Source organism: Apodemus sylvaticus, chromosome 8 (assembly GCF_947179515.1).
Source record: "Apodemus sylvaticus chromosome 8, mApoSyl1.1, whole genome shotgun sequence".
In the NCBI taxonomy this organism is placed as follows: Eukaryota; Metazoa; Chordata; class Mammalia; order Rodentia; family Muridae; genus Apodemus; species Apodemus sylvaticus.
The window spans coordinates 77,161,807-77,169,969 of NC_067479.1; the positions used below are offsets into that span (position 1 = coordinate 77,161,807).

The 8,163-nt window shown below is 41.8% G+C and overlaps 1 pseudogene; it reads left to right on the forward strand.

Moving 5' to 3' along the window:
• The first annotated feature begins 6,574 nt into the window (after positions 1-6,574).
• LOC127691096 (BTB/POZ domain-containing protein 6-like) lies at positions 6,575-7,843 on the forward strand (annotated as a pseudogene).
• The last annotated feature ends 320 nt before the right edge of the window (positions 7,844-8,163 follow it).

Genomic DNA, 8,163 nt, shown 5'->3' on the forward strand with positions numbered 1-8,163 from the left:
TGTTCCACAGTTGTATTTCAATATACCATGAATGAATTATTGGAGAAATGTTATATTTTACTTTAAGTCCACCACCAAGTGTAGTTCACAGTTCCCTATCAAGCAATATTTTAAAGGTGAGCAAAACATCCAGGCCCAGGTCCTCTTTGGCCATTCTCCTTTGGGGATACAGGACATGACCTCAGCTGAAGGGTCTTACTGCATTGCGCTGCTGAGTAAACCTGGTGTTTGCTGGAGAGCTGACATGGCAAGTTCTCAGCAGGCCTTTTTCTCTTCTTCCTCTAGGTCTGAAATATTGCAACAGGAGCTCAAATGGGGCACAGACCCTGTCAAGATCTCCCTCAGACACAACTCCTCACCAGGAGCACTGAGTGTGGAAAGCAAGTGAACAGCCACTGCATCTCATCCCTGCAACCACGGCCATCTTGGCCTCATTTTTTTTTTCTTTTTTGACTTCTTATATGTGAAGATGTCTTTATTTTGTCTAGCCTCTAGTCCATCAAGAGTGCAGGTCTGGAAGGTTTCAGAGAGGTGCTTGGGACATCAAGATCTGCTGGGCACCCAGGAGGAGCCAGACAAGGTCAATTTTTGATGGTCCTGATGAATTATTTCAAGGTGATCAGTCATGTGATCTTGAAAACCTTTGAGGTACCATCTGTCACATGTCTCTTGCATAGCCTTGGAAGGACTTTTCCATCAGCACCTCCCTCCCCAAAATGAGGTATGCCCACTTTCATCTTGAGGGGATTCTTATCACCACTGACTGCCTTTGTACAATTTTTCCAAGGCCAACAACAGCCTGTAGGACTGTGCTTAAAATCTGCAGCAGTAAAATGCTGCTTCACTTAATTATTATGTTTGGTTTTGTGTTAGAATTTTGATTGTTTGGGGTATTTAGTTTTCTTTCCTTTTGTTTGAATTACGGTGTTTATCTTTTTTGTTACTGTATTTAATTTGCTGTTTTGCTAAGTCTATATATTGTATACATTGACTCTCACAGTTTAAGCCGGTATTGAGTAAAATTAATGTGTTCTTATGAATTAAACATAGTCTCTAATTTTTCTCTCAAAAGAACCTACTGTTTTCATGTGTGGCTCACAGTCCTATAACACGAGATGTAGCAGGTGGGAGGGGACATCTTCAAGTATTGTGTGGCTTATACTTCATAATTAGTTCCCAGCCAGGCAGAGCTACACAGGGAATTGTGCTTTTGATGTGTATAATGTGTCAAAATCTGTGGATCCCAATGCCATGATGAAGAAAGTATCCATGCTGTATCTTTATAGTCATGAATTTCACCACAGTTATAATGTACTGCTCTGTGGATGATCATGTGGAACAACAATAGTTGAAACACAACACTATTTCTCTAATACCTCCCATAGTCAGCTTGAGAAATTAAAAAAAACTTTATCATAAGTAGAATGGTTTGAATAAAAATAGCCCTCAAAGGCTCATATATTTGAATGCTTGCTACCTAGTTCACGGAACTGTTTTAGAAACACTAGGAAGATATGTCCTTGCGGGAGGAGGTATGTCACTGGAGGTGTGCTTTGGGGTTTTAAAAGCTCAGGCCAGTCCCTGTCTCTGTCTCTGTCTTTGAATCTAACTCTTTGTGTTTGAGTCTCTTACTGCTTGTCTGTTTTATTTCACTCTGTGTCTGTCTCAGTCTCTCCCATTTCCTCTCCCTGCCTCCCTCTCCCACCTCTCTCTCTTGCTCTCTGTCTCTGTCTCTCTCTCTCTCTCTCTCTCTCTCTCTCTCTCTCTCTCTCTCTCGCATGACCCCTTCAGTACAGGGCCGTCAACTACAACTGAGGCTGCACTTTCACCAATGGCCTTCCATGGCCACTCACTGTGCCAAGCCTCAGCTGTTCTTCATGAACATTTCATGCCTTCAAAACAACTACAAGTGCTGTAGCAACTGTTAGGGGCGACTCTTACACATTACCTAGTACAGCTTCAACACAAAGTAGTACCTGGCAATCTCTGAAACACAGCTTCTTTGTACTCTCAGCAAACACTACCCAGAAGATTTCTCCTCAGTGATGCTGGTCGCTTCGTTGCCACTACTAATTTCATAGCTCCAGCTCCAGCTACCCAGCATCAATTGTCCCAGTAGTCTCCTTCTCCTCTTGACTATCAAGTAAGAGACACATGATTGAAGCAGCTTGAGTTCTGCTGCTTTCTAGTGCTGGAACATGGCCCCCTTCTTCCATGACATTATCACTAGCTTCCTCTTTTTTAACTCTTTCAATTCCCAAGATTGGCTGTCCTGCATCTTGCTCTATAGATTGACCCTGAACTCAGAGATCTGCATGACTGTCTCCTGGTGTTTATGAGTGTACCACCATGCCTCTGGACAAGTTTTTCTTCACATAGAACTTGTTTTGTTTATGGATGGCCTAGAACACAGAGATCTCCTTGAATTTATCTTCTGGGATTAAAGATGTGTGGCAACATGCCTGGATCTATAGGTAGCTGGTAGGATCTTGTACCAAAGTCCTGCTCCCTTAACTTGTATCTCTTGAATCCAAGATTCAATACCATTTCACTTCCTAATACACCATTAATACTTCAAACACATATTTTATATTTGTCTTTCTATGCTCCCTACACATGTTTAAATCCTTTTCCTGGGACTCACCAAGAGAACCATGTCTATGAAGGGCACTTTTAAGATTTCTGGTATAAATGCAATTAATCTGATTCTCTTCAGCTTAGCCTCAGGCAGACTCTTCAAAAAAGAGTTTAAAGTAGCCACATTATTAACCAAAATACCAGAAAACTGTCTCTAAGACATATTCTGAAATTATTCTCCACTGAAACCATGTAGGGCAGGTCTATACAGTTTAAATCATATTCAGCAACAAAGTCTTCCATATTCCTACCAGCATAGCCCAGCAAGCCCAAATTAAATCATTACACTGCTTTCCAAAGTCTCACAATCCACTTTCCTCTCAACCAAAGAATGGTCAGTCCTATCACAGCAATACCCCAGTACCTGGTAGTATCTTCTTTCTGAATTAGGGTTTTACTAGTTTGAACAGATACTTTGACCAAGACAAGTGTTATAGAGGACAACATTTAATGGGGGATGGCTTACAGGTTCTGAGGTTCAGTCCAGTATCATCAAGGGAGGAACATGGCAGCACCCAGGAATGCATGGTACAGGAGAAGTTGAAAGTGCTACATCTTCATCTGAAGGCTGCTAATGGAAGACTAATTTCCAGGCAGCTAGAACGGGGGTCTTGCCCACACCCACAGTGACAAATATACTCCAACAGGGCCACAACTTCTGATACTGCTACTCACTGGGCTGAGGATATACAAACAATAAAAAATGCTGATGCAAATATACCCAATAAAATTCTCAGAAACAAAACCTAATAATGCATCAAAACGATCATTCACTATGATGCAATAGGTATCATCCCAGGGATGCAAGAATAATTTAATATGTGGACATCCATCAACATAATCCATTATATAAACAAACTAAAAAAGTATCATTTGATCATCCCATTACATCTTGAAAAAGCCTTCAAAAATACACCACCCTCATAGTGGCAGGGTAAGTGTGGTTGGGATAGTGAGGGGAAATTGGGAAGGTGGATAACATTTGAAATGTAAATAATTAAGATAACCAATAAAAAAGAAAAATAACATTAAAAAATCACAAATGGATGTATCCCTGTTGGATACAATGGATCCAATGTAAAAACGAGATCAGGAGCTACAGATGCAAGCATCAGCAACAGCATATGAAAGACAGAAATGAGAATCTTGAGCATAGTAGATACCATAGATGATATTGAAAAGTCAGCTAAAGTAAATACAAAGTATAAAAAGCTCCTAATCCATAATATCCAGAAGATTCAGGACATAGGGAAAATTTCAAACCTAAGAGTAGTAGAAATAGAAGAGGGTGATTGTTACCAGTTCAAAGGCCCAGAAAGCATCTTCAAGAAAATGATAGAAGAAAACATCATTAACCTAAAAACAGAGACAGCCATAAATGTCCAGGAAGGCTACAACACATAAAATCGATTGGACTGATACAGAAAATCATCCTGTCACATAATCATCAAAATAGTACATTTACAGAAGATAAAAAGAAAATACTGCAAACTGTAAGGGGAAAAGGTCAAGTAACTTACAAATGCAGACCTATGAGAATCACACCAGCATTCTCACCATAGATGATAAAATCCAGAAGATCCCAGACAAACATCATGCACAGCCTAAGAGAAGACAAATGGCAGCCCTGGCTACTATATGAAGCACAACTCCTATCATCCTAGATGGAGAAACTAAGATATTCTTCCAGAAAACCAAACTTTACAATTTCGTTCTACAAATCCAGCACTACAGTGGATACTAGGAGCAAAATTCCAACTGAGGAGTGTAATTATATCCAATAAAACACAAGAAAAGAATCATCTCACAAGAATCATGAAAGAAGGGAATCTCTCACAACACCACCACGAAAAGGAAAATAACTGGAACTAACAATCATCTGTCTTTAATATCTTTCAACATCAATGGATTCAATTACCCAATAAAAATACATAGGCTAAGAAACTGGAACCATAAACAGTATCCAGCATTTTACTGCAGACCAGAGACACACCTTAGTGGTAAAGAAAGCTACTACTTCAGAGTAAAGTGCTACAAAACAGTTTTCGAAGCACATGATCCCAAGAACCAAGTTGGAGGAGTTATTGTCATGCCTAAGACAGTAGACTTTCTACCAAAAGTTATCAAAAGAAATGGGAAAGGACGTTTCATATCATCAAAGTAAAAATCTACCAAGAGGAAGCCGCAATTCGCAACTCCTCTGCCTCATGTGCAACTGCATCCAAATTTATAAAAGAAACTTTGGTAAAGCTCAAAACACACATTGATTCTCACATAATAATGGGATACTTCAACATCCTACACTTACCAGTCAACAAGTCATTGACACAGCAACTAAACAGAGACCCAGTATAACTAAGAGAAGTTATGAACCAAATGGATTTAGCAGATATCTACAGAACATTTCACCTCCAACCTACCCCCAAAAGATAACTTCTTGTCAGCATTCCATGGAACATTATCCAAAACTGACTATATAATCAGAAGCAAAACCAGCCTTAACAGATAAAAGAAGATTCCAAGAATTACAGACATTCTAACATATCACGAGGGTCTAAGACTGGTCTTCAAAATAACAGGTACAACATAAAACCCACATGCTCATGGAAACAGAAAAACTATCTACTCAATGATAACTTGGTCAGTGAAGAAGTAAAGCAAGAAATTAAAGACTTTCTGTAATTCACTGAAGATAAGCATCATACACAAACTTTTTGGACCCAAGAAAAGTAGTGTTAACAGGAAAATTCTCAGTACTGAGTGCCTTGGGGAACTGGGGTAGCAACCAAAAAGTTCCAGATGCCAGGAAAGCAATAGCATCCTAGTGCCCCAGAGGGATGACATTAGCTGACATACCCCCAAAAGGGGAGGGAGAACCTGTGGGGACCATATCCAGAGGTTAGGCATGGCCTCCAAGTTGAGGGAAAGGGCCACCAACCCATCTCCAAAATTGTAACCCAGAATTTCTCCTGTCTAAAAAGAAAATGCAGGAACAAAAAATGGAGCAGAGATTGAAGGAAAGGCCATCCAGAGACTGCCCTACCTGGGTATATATCCCACATGCAGACACCAAACCCAGAAACTATCGTGGATGCCAAGAAATGCTTGCTGACAGTAGAGTGATATAGCTATCTCCTAAGATGCTCTGCTAGATCCTGACAAATTCAAATACCTATGCTCGCAGCCAACCCACTGGAACCCCAATGGAGGACTTAGAGGAAGGACAGAAGGAGCTGAAAGGAGTTTATCTGGCATCAATGGGAGGGGAGGACCTTCGTCCTGTGAAGGTTTAATGCCCCAGTGTAGAGGAATACTAGGGCAGCGAGCCTGGAGTGGAGTGGTTGGTGAGGGAGCACTGTCATAGAAGCAGGGTAAGGGACTGGAATAGGGGATCTGCAGAGGGGAAATCTGGAAAGGTGTTAATATTTGAAATGTATATAAATAAAATATCCAATTAAATAAAAAATCTTAAGGTGGTGATTAGGAAAAAAAATTGGAATCATCTTAACTGCACACCTGAAATTTGTAGAATGAAATGAAGCAAAAACATTTAAGAGGAGTAGATGGCAGGAAATACACAAACTTAGGGCTTAAATCAACTAAAATGAAACAAAAAGGAAGATACCAAGGAAAAATACACAAACAACAACAAATAAAAAAAGCATGGTTCTTTCAGAAAAAAAAAATCAATAAGATAGAAAAACCCTTAGCCAAAGTAACTAAAGGACACAGTGACAGTTCTCAAATTAACACAATCAGAAGGGAGACATAACTGCAGAAACTGAGGAAAATAAAAGCTTAGCTGGATGGGCTGAACTGAGCCGCCTGTTGCCAGGCTGTGGGCTTTCTGGTGGGGTGCAGAGGTTGGTGCCAGTGGGAGGGCGTCCCCTGCAGCAGAGCTGGCCTGGCTCCATGCTGCTGCTGGTGTCCTGCCTGCATGGACTGGGACACAGTTCCTAACCTCCCTGCTGGTGCTCACAGAGTCCTTTTCCAGGCCCATCTTGGTGGGAATGCACAGGGCACAACACAGACCAGTGAGGAGCTGGCCTCTGCAGGAGGCAAGATGACTGTAGAACTGCCTGTACCTGCCTGCCAGTGTCTCCACAGCTACTGCTACCCACATCTCCAACAGCAATGTGACCAGCATGGCTGAGAGCAGGAAGGTCTCTGCTACCAGCCTGGCCTGACACCCGCCCTGCTGCTGCCCTTGTCAGACCACAACACTGAGAGTCCCGATTGGCAGTCCTTCCATCCTATGCTGCACTAGAGTATTTCTTGGCTGTCTGCAGTTCAGTCTTCTATGACTTGTTCTATGGGATCTTGCAGAAGTCAAGTCAGAATTCAATAATCATGGTGTGGAGCCTGCTGCTTTCTTGGTTTTGCTAAAACAAATGTACAGCAATGACATTGATCTAGAGGCAGACACAGTACTTGCCAATTTGTATGCTGGTAAGAAGTCCATTGTGACTCCCCTATCCAAGGTCTGCATCAACTTTCTGGAAATAAATCAGGAAGCCAAGAATACTTGTGTCCTGCTGTCCCAGAGCAGACGATTTGAGGATCCTGAACTGACCTAGCAATCCTGGGAAGTCATTGATGCACAGGCTGAAATGGCCCTGAGGTCTGAATGCTTTGGTGAAATTGACAGTCAGACACTGGAGATCATTGTGACCAGGGATGCCCTCAATAACAAGGAGTCTGTGGTCTTGGAGGCTGACTTGAACTGCGCTGAGGCTGAATGTAAGAGACAGGGCCTCCAAGTCACTCCTCACAAGAGGCATGTTTTGGAAAGAGACTCTACCTGGTTCAAATTCCAACTATGACCATAGAGGATCTTGCCAATAGTGCTGACCAGTCAGATATCCTGACCTTAGAAGAGACCTACAACATCTTCTCCAGTACACTGCAGCCAAAAAGCCCCTCCTTGAATTCACCCTGACCAAGAGGAAGGGCCCTGCTCCAGAGGTGACAACACTTCTGGTCTTCTGGCTACCACAGTAAACAGTGGAGGTACCATGGGGGATGTGACAGCATCCAGTCTGCAGTGAACAGCCTGGTGTTCATTGCTGGGCCAAGATGGCATTCCACAGGTGGAAGGCATACTTGGATTCAAGGTAGTCCTAAATCCCTGCCCAATGATACCCTAGATTCAGGACCCTTGGCCTCCCATTCAAGACAAAGATTGCTACCAAGTCACTTAAAATAGTTCCAAAATATTTAAGTGAATTTTCACAATAAAGATTTCACAGAACAAGAAAAAACATAGCTTGTCTCATAAGAAAAGCCTATGCTCAACAAATCCGGAAAATCTAGATGAAATGGATGATTCTGATTTATTTAACTATTTTTTAAATGTATGAGTGCTCTGCTGTATATACACCCACATGCCACAAGAGGGCATCAGATCCCCTTATAGATGGTTGTGAGCCACCATGAGGTTGCTGGGGTTGAACTCTGGAGCTTTGGAAGAGCAGTCAAGGGAGATGGCTCTGAACTGCTAAGCCATCTCTCCAGTTCACTATCATA